This window comes from Hyperolius riggenbachi, chromosome 4, assembly GCF_040937935.1.
Source record: "Hyperolius riggenbachi isolate aHypRig1 chromosome 4, aHypRig1.pri, whole genome shotgun sequence".
Taxonomy (NCBI): Eukaryota; Metazoa; Chordata; class Amphibia; order Anura; family Hyperoliidae; genus Hyperolius; species Hyperolius riggenbachi.
The window spans coordinates 89729599-89742352 of record NC_090649.1 but is presented as its reverse complement, the minus strand read 5'-3'; the positions used below and the strand labels follow the sequence as shown (position 1 = coordinate 89742352).

General features: G+C 45.1%; 1 long non-coding RNA gene across 2 annotated transcripts in view; it reads left to right on the top strand.

Moving 5' to 3' along the window:
• Positions 1 to 5422, top strand: part of LOC137570411 (uncharacterized) — a 44571-nt gene extending 39149 nt beyond the window's left edge. For both annotated transcript variants that reach the window (XR_011031028.1, XR_011031027.1), the window contains 2 exons: positions 2790 to 2921; positions 5242 to 5422. This is a non-coding gene — a long non-coding RNA (uncharacterized lncRNA). The remainder of the gene's footprint in view (positions 1 to 2789; positions 2922 to 5241) is intronic.
• The last annotated feature ends 7332 nt before the right edge of the window (positions 5423 to 12754 follow it).

Genomic DNA, 12754 nt, shown 5'->3' with positions numbered 1-12754 from the left:
GGAGAGATAGCTCTCGAGGTCGGGCACGCCGGGTCGGCAACACACTGACAGATAAAGTACAAAGACAGAAGGCTGATTCGGTATCAAAGTCAAGCAGGGTCTGGCAATGGAATATCAGATATACGAGGTACCGAATCAGAAGACAGAAGAGTAGTCAGAAAAGCTATAAGTCATAACATATATCAAACAATGCCTATTCTGGGTGCGAGGTCCTTGGTCTCAGCACCCCGGAACTAGTCTGAAGAATACACAGATGATAATACAGTTTCCCTAGACTGGGTGCGAGGTCCGTAGTCTCAGCACCCCGGAACTAGTCTGAAGAATACACAGATGATAATACAGTTTCCCTAGACTGGGTGCGAGGTCCGTAGTCTCAGCACCCTGGAACTAGACTGAAGTATAACACAGATGATAACTCAGTTCCCTAAGCTGGGTGTGAGGTCCTTGGTCTCTACACCCTGGAACTAGCTTAAGGTATAACACAGATGATAACACAGTTCCCTAAGCTGGGTGTGAGGTCCTTGGTCTCTACACCCTGGAACTAGCTTAAGCATAAACGGAATACAATTCAAATAATCTGGCTAAGTGTGTATTCCCAGGTCCACCTGGTTCAAACACACTGAGGATCTGACTAGGTCTGAGTGCTTCCACGTAGTGATCGCAACGGCAGACAAGTTGCAAGTGACCAGCAGGAACTATATATGGAGTAGTGCTCTCCAGCACCACCCCTAATTGCTCAACCAATAGTATCCCGCTCAGGAGTCAGCTGATCGGCATGGTCAGCTGACTCTTCCTGCTTAGTATAAGAATTCTGCCTCTCAGCGCCCGCGCGTGTATTCCTAAGTCTATGTGCACTAACAGACTCAGCCACACCAGACACACGCTGCCGCGTGCAAACCGCCGCACTGGACGCGGAATCAGCCGCCTGCTCAGTAGCACATGTGGCGGCTTTTCCGCGATCTCTCACAAAAATCAATGTATTTAGCAGCCAATATTTGTATAAGAGATGCAAATAATAATATAGGTTTTCTGATTGCATTTGTCTTGAGCGGAGCTGACCCTGAATTAAGTCCCAACCTTGCAATGCCACACAGATCAGCAGAAGGACGGCTAGGAGGAAATGAGATGGCTTCCCATCAATATTTGGCTGTGCATTCATTATTTAAAAGCAGAGTCATTTTATTGCTGTAATGGGGCCAGATCCAAGCAGTCTAGATCCTCTCATGTTGCTGGGTTTTGCCTTTTTAATTATATCTGCAAGTCTTACAACCTGTGGTAATCCAAAGCCAAGATGCATGATTTATTTTATCTGCTAAGCTAACGTGTAATTAAAATGTTCATAAATTGACATAACAAGACCTCCAGAGCTGCACTCTCACACTGATCTTCAGACTGTCTGAAAACTTTCCAAAAACCGAAAAAAAAACAGAACATGTGAGCGATAATCATTTACAGTTATGTGAGAAAACAACTATTTTCTGAATTGCATTAGTAGCATTAATTAGATGATATAGATGATTGTGTTTAAAGTGAGTCTGAAGCATAAAAAAACAAACAAAAAAAAAACAGATACTTACCGAGAGGGAAGGCTGTGGGTCCTATAGAGCCTTCCCATTTATCTTGTCCCCCTACTCCTGCGCTGGCTTTGACCAATGCATCCTATTGTATGTGTGGTACGGATAATTAATAGAAAATTAGTAGCAAAGAAAAGAGTCTCTTATTTTTTTTTTCAATTATAAAGCCGTTTTTCTATAACATTGCATCATTCTCTAATATTTGCAGTTTACAAATTACGCTCTATATTTTAAATGATGAAACAGAGCAGAGCTAATGACCCTTTGAACTTTCTGGCAGAAAAACTTTAAACACACAAGAAACAGGTCCTGAACTGGTTAACTCTTCCTGTACTGGAAACAATATGAGACGCGTATCTGTGCTACTAATGTTTTATTTCTTAAGGTAGCCATACACTGGTCGATTTGCCATCAGATCCGACCAACAGATAGATCCCTCTCTGATCAGATTCGATCGTATGGCTGCCGTTACTGCAAACAGATTGTGAACCGATTTCAGCATGAAACCGATCACAATCTGTGAAGCTGCCGCTACCGCCCCTCCCCCCCTGCACCCCCCGCATACATTACCTGCTCCGCCGGCGCATGTCCCCCGGTCTCCGCTGTCTTCTTCACTGAACTTCCTGCCGGGGAAGTTTAAACAGTAGAGGGCGCTCTACTGTTTAGACTTCCTGCTGGGACAGGAAGTTCAGTGAAGCTGGAGGAGCCGAGCACGGAGAAGTGACCGTGCAGAGAGCGGGGACACGTGCCAGCGGAGCAGGTAATGTATTGCCTCTGTATTGCGTCAGTCGTCGGGCATTCGAACGCCGCTATCGACGCAATCCCGACCCGCTGGCGATCGAGCGAAATTCTCCACACGGACGGATTGACGGGAATGATTGTTTTCGGATGGAAATCGATCGTTCTGTCAGCGTTTGCGTAACGATTTCACAGCAGATTTGATCACATTGATCGAATCTGCTGTATATCGGCGGGAAAATCGTTAGGTGTATGGGCCCCTTTAGCTGTACTACATATACCAATCATTATCTCATAAGTTTATTTTCACTTCAAATTTCCTTTAACATATAATAATGAAATACATGAAAATAATGTGTGATTTTAGAAAATACATAATATGGTTTCAATTATTAGTTTGTACCTTATTCTACTTTTTACCGAATAGCCAGTCCTGTCTAGTTAATGAGATATTTTTTCTTTCCTTTCATGAAGCAGCAGTGTAATTAGCGGGGAATTTCACAGGCTGAGGTACATGTACAATGCGCAGTAAGCTCTGGACAAGAACAATTCCCCACTGAATGAGCAACGCTGTCCCCATGTGACACGAGCCTGGCGTTCTGTCTGCAGGTATTATTTGGATCAGCATGTGCTCTGTATTTACACCGCTGCTAGCTGACAGCCCATGTCACAGACACAGAAGAATTTGGAAATGGCTCTGTGTAATGAGGTTTTATGCCGGATTTCAGATGAATAAAGATGACATAAGCCATGTGATTTGTCCAGCGGCGATGTGGCAGACTTTGAAGCCGGTGAAGTCAGTTATTTTTCATGTTCGGCTCCAAGTGACCTCAGGCAAATTAAGTCATTTCCCTGTGCTTTAGGCACAACATGAGTTTGTAAACTCTCTGGGGTCTATCTGATATATTGAGTGCAGCACAGGGAATAGCATAGTCTGCTGTGACACGTAGGCTGCACACACAGAGGTGGCTGCAGAGCCATGGGCCCTGATGCAGGTTTTACACAGGGACCCTGCAGCACCGTATATACCAGGGGACCCCAAACTTTTTTGGTCAAGGGCCGAGGTCAACATACTTCAGACTGCTGGGGGGCCGGAGCATACATAAAATGATGTTGAAAAACATTACATTGAATCTAGGTATTGATTTCCCCCCAATCTTGCCTGGAGGAGAACTCCCAGCAGCAGCCATGCGGTGCCCGAAAAATGTCTTTGTGCACCAGACAGTGAAGCATTCCCAGGTGACAACCTGCCATCCAGTTGGACAGCAGTGTCACCTGATGCGGAATTGGATTGGAAGCCACCATATGACTGCTCACTGGCTTCTACAGTATGTGGATGGGTGGGGCCAGCGCTGCTATTCTTATGCAGCCCGCTGATATTTAAAGGTGCAGTGGACCACATCTATAAGTTATACATTTGGTGTTTGGGGCCAGTGAAAAAGCCTCAGGGGGCCACATTCGGCCCGCGGGCCTTAGTTTGAGGACCACTGGTATATACAGTATAATAGTCACATGATATTCATTGCCAGAACCTGATTTTCAAAGAAGTTGTATGACAGAGACAAAAGCAGAGGGGGGCACCATTTAAAGCAAACCTGAAGCTAAAAAATAGGATGATATAATGAATTGTGTGTATAGTACGGATAAGGAATAGAACATTAGTAGCGAAGAAAAGAGTCTCATATTTTTCTTTTCAGTTATATAGCTTTTTTTTTATAACATTACATCATAGTGTCACAGTTGCAGTTTTAAAACCGCACTCTGTCCTTTAAACTATAAAACAAAGCAGATGTAATGACCCTTTGAACTTTCCTGCAGTAAAACCTTATTTCAAGCTGTCTCTCACTGTTTCTTGACTGTTAAAGTGCTTCAGAAAACAGGACTGTATTCCACCCAAGGTGGAAGAGCTCAGAGAGCTTTTTTGCAGAGATAACAACAGCCTTTTTTTTAACTCTTCCTGTACTGGAAAACAATGCGAGACTCTTTTCTTTGCTACTATTGTTCTATTTCTTAGCTGGACTACACATAAAATTCATTAGCCCATAAGTTTATTTTCGATTCAGGTTTGCTGTAATAGTAATTACATTATGCGAAGCATATCAAGCATTATCATTATATAGTGTAAGCTGTGGATGTGTAGCAGGTAGGCTTCCTGGGGTGAGCAGCCTTTTCAGGTACAGAGAACAGTCCAGTGGCTTTCTTCAAACAGTGGTGTGTTTATTGTTGCTATTTACAGCTATATACACAGGAGCAGAAAATGGGCTTTAAAGAGAAACTCCGGCCAAGAATTGAACTTTATCCCAATCGGTAGCTGATACCACCTTTTACATGAGAAATCTATTCCTTTTCACAAACAGACCATCAGGGGGCGCTGTATGACTGATATTGTGGTGAAACCCCTCCCACAAGAAACAAGAAAAGTACGTACTCTTGGCAGTTTCCTGTCTGTGAACCTTGCTGCATTGTGGGAAATAGCTGCTTACAGCTGTTTCCAACTGTCAAAAAAAGCATGCAGCAGCTACATCATCTGCCAACAGTAAAAATGTCACCATGTAATAAATGTCAGAATGTAAATCAGGGATTTAAAAGTTTTTACAATGGGCAAACATTAAATCATTTATACATAATTATTGTAAAAATGAAGCACTTTTTTTATTACATTATTTTCACTGGAGTTCCTCTTTAAGAAAACAAACCTAAAACCTAGCCATGGCTCAGTTCTAACCATATAGTATATAATAAATTGGCTGCCACGGCCACAGGAGTCTGTCCTTTTCTTGTTTTTCTTCCTTTTTTCCTACCAATTCACCTTGTTTTCCCCCTGAAGGTGTGCAGTGTGGTTTGGTGTAGCCTGGGATGTTGGTGGTGGGGAGTTCGGGACCTGTTTTTTTTTCCTCTTTACCTCTGGCTGATTCTGTTGTCTATTCAGGTACAAGCTGTGTGGAGTCCACCGCTGCTACCAAGGAGTTTGGGTCTCCACTGAGGTCGGAAGACACCGCGCAGATCCTTTGGCTCCACTGGATGCTGGCTCCATCCATCCATCTGCTGCTACTGCTCCAGTTTCAGTTGTTTATGTGATGTACTGAAATATAATTATAAGCACTTCACACGTTTCAAAGGCTTTTATTGACAATTACATGAGATTTATACAAAGTATTTGCAGTGTTGGCCCTTCTTTTTCAGGACCTTTGCAATTCGACTGGGCATGCTCTCCATCAACTTCTGGGCCAAATCCTGACTGATAGCAACCCATTCTTTCACAATCACTTCTTTGAGTTTCTCAGAATTAGCTGGTTTTTGTTTGTCCACCCGCCTCTTGAGGATTGATCATAAGTTCTCAATGGGATTAAGATCTGGGGAGTTTCCAGGCCATTGACCCAAAATGTCAACGTTTTGGTCCCCGGGCCACTTAGTTATCACTTTTGCCTTATGACACGGTGCTCCATCATGCTGGAAAATGCATTGGTCTTCACCAAACTGTTGTGGGATTGTTGGAAGAAGTTGCTTTTGGAGGGTGTTTTGGTACCATTCTTTATTCATGGCTGTGTTTTTTGGCAAAATTGTGAGTGAGCCCACCACCTTGGATCAGAAGCATGCCCACACATGAATGGTATCAGGATGCTTTATTGTTGGCATGACACAGGACTGATGGTAGCGCTCACCTTTTCTTCGCCTGACAAGCCTTTTTCCAGATGCCCCAAACAATCGGAAAGGGGCTTCATCGGAGAATATGACTTTGCCCCAGTCCTCAGCAGTCCATTCACCATACTTTTTGCAGAAGATACATCTATCCCTGATGTTTTTTTGGGAGATAAGTGGCTTATTTGCTGCCCTTCTTGACACCAGGCCATCCTCCAAAAGTCTTCGCCTCACTGTGTCTGCAGATGCGCTCACACCTGCCATTCCTGAGCAACCTCTGCAGTGGTTGCACTCAGATTCCATAGTTGAATCCTCTTTAGAAGACGATCCTGGCGCTTGCTGGACTTTCTTGGATGCCCTGAAGCCTTCTTAACAAGAATTGAACCTCTTTCCTTAAAGTTCTTGATGATCCTATACATTGTTGATTTAGGTGCAATCTTAGTGGCGACAATATCCTTGCCTGTGAAGCCATTTTTATGCAACGCAATGATGGCTGCATGCGTTTCTTTCCTGGTCACCATTGTTAACAATGGAAGATCAATGATTTCAAGCATCACTCTCCTTTTAACATCTCAAGTCTGCAATTCTATCCCAATCAGCCTGACATAATGATCTCCAGCCTTGTGCTCGTCAACATTCTCACCTGAGTTAGGGCTGGTTCAGATGGACGTCTGCGTGGCGTCACGTTTGGGGGCGTTGCAGCGGCTGCACGGTCAGGCTTTCAGTAGCCTTCGCGTCACGTTCCGATGCGGACGCGTTTTTTGTTCCCCTAGGGGGACATTAGCCGTCGCTGTTGGCCGCCCCCTGGAAGCTACTGTACATGTCGCTTCCAGGGACAGATCGAAAATCGGGACTCGAATGCCGTGATTGTGAAAACGCGCGCAAAAGCTCGGTGTAAACGCTCCCATTCACTTGAATGGGAGCGTTTACCGCGACGACGTTCCGGACGTTTGCGGTAAACGCTGAGCAAGCGTCCGTCTGAACCAGCCCTTAACAAGACGATTACTGAAATTATCTCAGCAGGTCTTTTAATGACAGCAATGAAATGCGGTGGAAAGGTTTTTTGGGGATTCAGTTAAAGCGGAAGTTTAGATCCTCCAATGACCTGCGCCTAGTCGCACCACGCATAACTCAGTCACATGCACGATTGCAGGACAACACCAGGGCTGCCCCTACTTTCTGGAACTCGCTCCCACCAGCCGTCAGACTCGCCCCCACCTTCAATACCTTCAAACAAGCTCTCAAGACTCACCTCTTCATGCTCGCATACCCCCCTACACCAGCACCATAATATGTCCTGTTAGACATCCTCTCAAAAGATGCACCTATTGTCTCCACCCCCACCCTTTAGATTGTAAGCCTCTGGCAGGGCCCTCCTTCCTAGTGTTTCCAGCTTGATTATGCAATCTTACTGACAATCACCCCTCTTGTGGACTAGAACAGTCTCTATTTTGACCTATGACACTGTATTGTTATCAAATCATTTGCATGATCTTGTTTTGTTGTGAGTTTCCGTATGTTCTACCATGTATGTTAACCCATTTATCTATTGTGCCGCGCTGCGTAATATGTTGGCGCTTTATAAATACAATAAATAATAATAATACATTTAAGTAAACACAAAGTTACAATGTAACAAGTGAGGAATGTGACTCACTCTCTCTCTGTGTCCGGGAGCTCCTGCACAGTCAGAGAGTGTGTCAAATTCACCACTTGTTACATTGTGTTTACTTAAATGTATCTATCTAAACTTCGGATGCATCTGCATTTCTCTCCACGGAACTTTAAAGCTCTGTGTGTAACCCTTCCAATGCTGGTCTAGTAAAAAAAAATGCTGGTTGCATATAATATGCTGTAAATAATGTTTTAGAGCAAAGTTGAAATGCTGGGTTATATTCCGCTTTAATTTTCATGGCAAAGAAGGACTATGCAATTCATCTGAACACTCTTCATAACATTCTGGAGTATATGCAAATTGCTATTATAAAAACGTAAGCACCAACTTTTCTAATTTCCAATATTTTTGACAGTCTCAAAACTTTTGGCCAGGACTGTAAAGGCCGCCGCGGCCGGACGCTTCTGTGACAGCCAGATTATCTTGACCAGCCCTGCCGAATCCTGCCCAGGAGTCGGGACCCACCACAGAAATGAACACTACTGTACCCTTTGAACTGGAGCACCTTGGCCAGCACTGCCAGATGTCAGCAATCAGAATTCTCAGCAGCGGCAGCCTTCACCGCCAGTTTCTTTCATAAAGAATTGGGCCATCACTGCTGAACCTTCACCTCCCTCTGTTCCCCTCCCTCCCAAAGTCTTCTGTGCTCCTGTACTCTCCTGTGCTCCCTCTGTGTCCTCTCAGTCCACTCCAATGTGCTGCTGTAATTACTGTTAAAGTCCAGGACTGACTGAGGTTGTGGGCTACTACACATGCGATGTTCTGGCCGCAGGACCACTTGAATGCGCTCCTGAGGCCGGTAGCATTGTGCGCATGCTGGCCACTTGAGCACAATGGAGGATGCACATGGCCCAGGACAGAGCATGCGCAGTAGCCTTCACACCAAGAGCGCTTCTGACTGTGCCTGCATTTCGAAAAGCACTTGGCTACTGTAACCCTGTGAGGCTGTTCCCTCAGCAGCATTGCAATTTCGTTAAAATCGCAAATGCACTGCATGTAGCATTTTTTGGAGCGAGTCAGCTTGAATGAACGTGCACTCTGAAAATTGCTCTGCAGAATCACAATCCTTAAAGAACAACTATTAACATTAACTACAATTTCTAAATGCCACATATATTTCTAGTAATTACTAGCAAATAGCAATACAAAGGCTTCTTTTCATCTTTTCATGTTTTATGTGAAGAAAATGACATTCACATAGAACAATTTTCACTGTGGACAATACTATGGAGGACTGGGTCCAGCACATCCAGCACACAGAGACAATCTTCACTGGCTCTAAAACTATGAGTAAAATGTGTTCAGAATGATAGAAAGCAGAAATATAGCTTCAAATGTGTGTAAATAATCATTAGCTGCAGCTATGTCTGCGTGTTCCTGTCTCTCTCTCTCTCTCTGCATTGCAGTGTAAAGTAAACAGTTTATAGCCGGGTTACAGTTCAACTCTGTCCCTCCATGCCGACACAAAATTGTTACAAACAGCTGGTAAACAAGGCATTTTTGTCACACAGGCTCTGCTGAGAGACCTCTGAAAAGCTTTCTAGTGTTGCTAGCTAAAAGCTCTATACATATGTGGGGTTTACAGAAAAACAGTTTCATTGATAGTTGTTCTTTAAGCACTAGCAATTGCGTTTTGCGGTGTGAACTAGACCTAACAGTGACTAAGCGGACTGGGAGGACACCGATGGAGCTGGCAGACTACAGGGGGCTTGCAGAATCCCCAGGTAAGTAAAATTCTTCTCGTTACCCTCCTGTCAGTTTAGCTGCTTCAATGCACCTTTAGGTCTGGGACCCACTAGGGCGATTTTGCAGCGTTTTTGGATCGACGACAATCTTCAGCGAATCCAAAACCTCTCTGCCATGCCGCTTTGCTATGTATTGAATTGTTGGGGAACCCGTTAGTGTGAAGGCAATTAGGGTTAAGTGATTAGGCATCCACCCATAGCTCCGCCTGAAGCAGAAGTAACATCCACTTCTCTGATTGGTCCAAGAGATGCACCTCCATTAGGGAACAGGGCTAAGGACAGAAGCCAGAAATCGCGACACCTGGTAAGTATAAGTAGAGTTCATTTTTAAAATAGAATCAGTAATCAGAAGCGCTGAACAGTTTACTGAACAGCGCTTCCAAATCAGAGTGGAACGCAGATCGCAGTCGGACTTGGAATCGCTGCACACAGTGGGTCCCAGCCCTTACTAATAGATACATTTTCTGAAGTAAGTTCACTTCCACTTGAAATCTCAGCATTTGGGGACATTTGCTCATTGATTCATTTGGGCTTGGTTGGCTTGTAATGATTTTCACAGAGTGTGACCCAGTTCAGCTGAAGAGGAAGCGCCAGAAGGAACGCCCATGTGCATGAGGAAGAAACGTTTGAACAAATAGGATGTCGGTGTACAGCCAGCAATCCTTCACTGCATTAATAACACTTCACTGAGAGGAGAAACAAGGTTTCCTTCTGATTATAGGTTCCAGCAGCAAGTGGGGTGCACATAGCAGGTGTTGAATGGATACACTCCATTATTCATTGTTTCAGTGAAAGTTGTAGGAACTCCTTCTCTCCTTCTTCTGAACGCATTGACCTGCTTTCTTTGAAGTCTCCAACTGTTGTTCCTCTGTTTTCCAGAAATGGTATTAATGAGATCCACTGGGATGCTTAATCCATCTGCTTCATCTGTTACTCCAATTCTCTGCCTTTCAAAGTTGCTGTGGAATTTTCATCCACATTCACTAACTTCATTGTCTTTATTCTGGAAGTATTCCTTAAAAGTGCACTGGTCTCCTACATCTGAAAGCAACTTTGAGAACAAAAGTCTGACCTACCCATCCAACATTAATCATAGATTATGTCTCAGAGGCTTGTCTTATTTGTAGTGCATGCAAAGCACAGGCTTGTGGGTTTTTGTTTTTTTCCAATGCATATTGTGTAGAATATATAATTATTTGTGATGCATAAAGTGTTGCATATTGCGGATAAACCATTCTGCATTCAGGCTCATTTCTATCCCATAGTAACAGGGCCCCCTAGGGCACCTATGTCTGTAAACCATTACTGAGGGCACCTATACCTGGATAGCTATACTGAGAGAATCTATACTTGGCTATCTATACTGGGGCACCTATGCCTGGCAACCTATACTCAGGGCACCTATGCCTGACTGCCTATACTGGGGCATGTATGCCTTGCTATCTATACTGGGGGCACCTATGCCTGGCTACCTATACTGAGGGCACCTATACCTGGATAGCTATACTGAGAGAATCTATACTTGGCTATCTATACTGGGGGCACCTATGCCTGGCTACCTATACTCAGGGCACCTATGCCTGACTGCCTATACTGGGGCACGTATACCTGGCTATCTATACTGGAGACCTTATGCCTTGCTACCTATACTGGGGGAACCTTCCTGGCTAGCTATACTGTAGGCAGCTATACCTGGCCAGCTATATTGGAGGCACCTATACCTGTCTACCTATACTGGAAACACCTATACCTGGCTAGCTATACTGGAAGCACCTATACCTGGCTACCTACATTGGGGGCACCTTTACCTGGCAACCTATACTGGGGTACCTATTCCTGGCTACCTATACTGGGGGCACATCTATCTAGCAATCCTAGAGAAGAGGCTTATACCTATGGGACATCTGGCTACCTATACTGGGTGCAGGGTGGCTGCATCTGGCTACATAGTACTGTGGGCCAACTCATGCTGCAAAATACTGCATCACAATTTGAGCTTAACAACCTGGGGGGGGGGGGGGGGCACAATTTTTACGCCCTTGCCCTCTGAATAATTCAGCCAAGAAACTACCTATATTGAGTGCACCTATATCTGGGTACCTATACTGGGGGCACCTGTACCTGGCTACTTATACTCGGGGCACCTATACCTGGTTACCTATACTGGGGGCACCTATACCTGGCTACCTATACTGGGGGGGCACTATACCTGGCTACCTATACTTGTGCACCTACACCTGGCAAAATGATTATGACAAAACATAATTGCTATACCAATTCTTGCTCCTCATCATCTTCTTTTGGAAGCAAGCCTATGACATTAAAAATAGAAAAAGTCAGATACTTACCTCTTCCAGAGGCTTCCCCTGTCTCCCTCCACCTTGCCGTTCCAGCACTGGGACCCCCGGAGCTCGTTATCATGCTGCTATCATACATGAATGAGCACGGCCGCACTGCGCAAGTGCAGGACACCACACAACGGCGCCGTAGCACGGAGCCACCGTTCAAGCTCTGCGGAAAAAACAGAACCCAGTTAGCTATACTCCATTACCATTGTTTGTCGCAGAGCTTGGGGAGAGGGGGGGGGGGGGAGGGGGAGAGATGTCCCAGCAGTGTTGACACAGGGTCTGTAAATATTGGTGTGGTTTATATAGCAGAGGGGAGTTTCTCCTGATCTCATCACCAGGGGCAGGGAATGCAGTGCAGCCCTTGCAGCTGCAGAGGGAGCCAGAGCTTTGGAGGGTCCCATCTCCTTACCCTTCCATACAGCGGTCCAACCTCCAGATTAAGTGTTGTGGAGGCCACACCTCTTATGGGTGGAAGGATCATGATGGTCACTCGGGTTTTATAACCCCTGGGAGATGGGCCCCCAGCAGTGCCGTAACTACAATTCATGCCCCCCCCCCCCCGAGAAATTCTGATGGGGCCCTCCAATGTTCACACCCCTTCCAATGCCTCACCTTGGTGACCCTCACGGCCTGGGAGCCCACCTCACAAGGGCCATATAACAAGTGTGGCCATCATGATCTTCACACCCATAACACGTGTTGCCACAAAAACACCTTAAGGGCCCATTCACACTTGAGCGCTTTGCTGGCGATTTCGGCATAACACTCAAACGCTAGTGCTTTTCAAAGCGCTAGGGTAACAAAAGTCTATGGGCCCGTTCTCATTTGGGCGATTTGCGCTAATCGCCGTAAATCGCCCAAAAACGCTAAACGCGTAGCCTGCATCATTTTCAGGCGATTTCCCGGCTATCGCGTTTTAGTGCTATAGAAGCGCAAAACGTGATTGCTAAAAAAATCGCCAGGTGTGAATGGTGATTTTTTTGGCGTTAATCGCCAAAAAAACACCAGAGCAAAACGCTAGCAAAATCGCTTGCG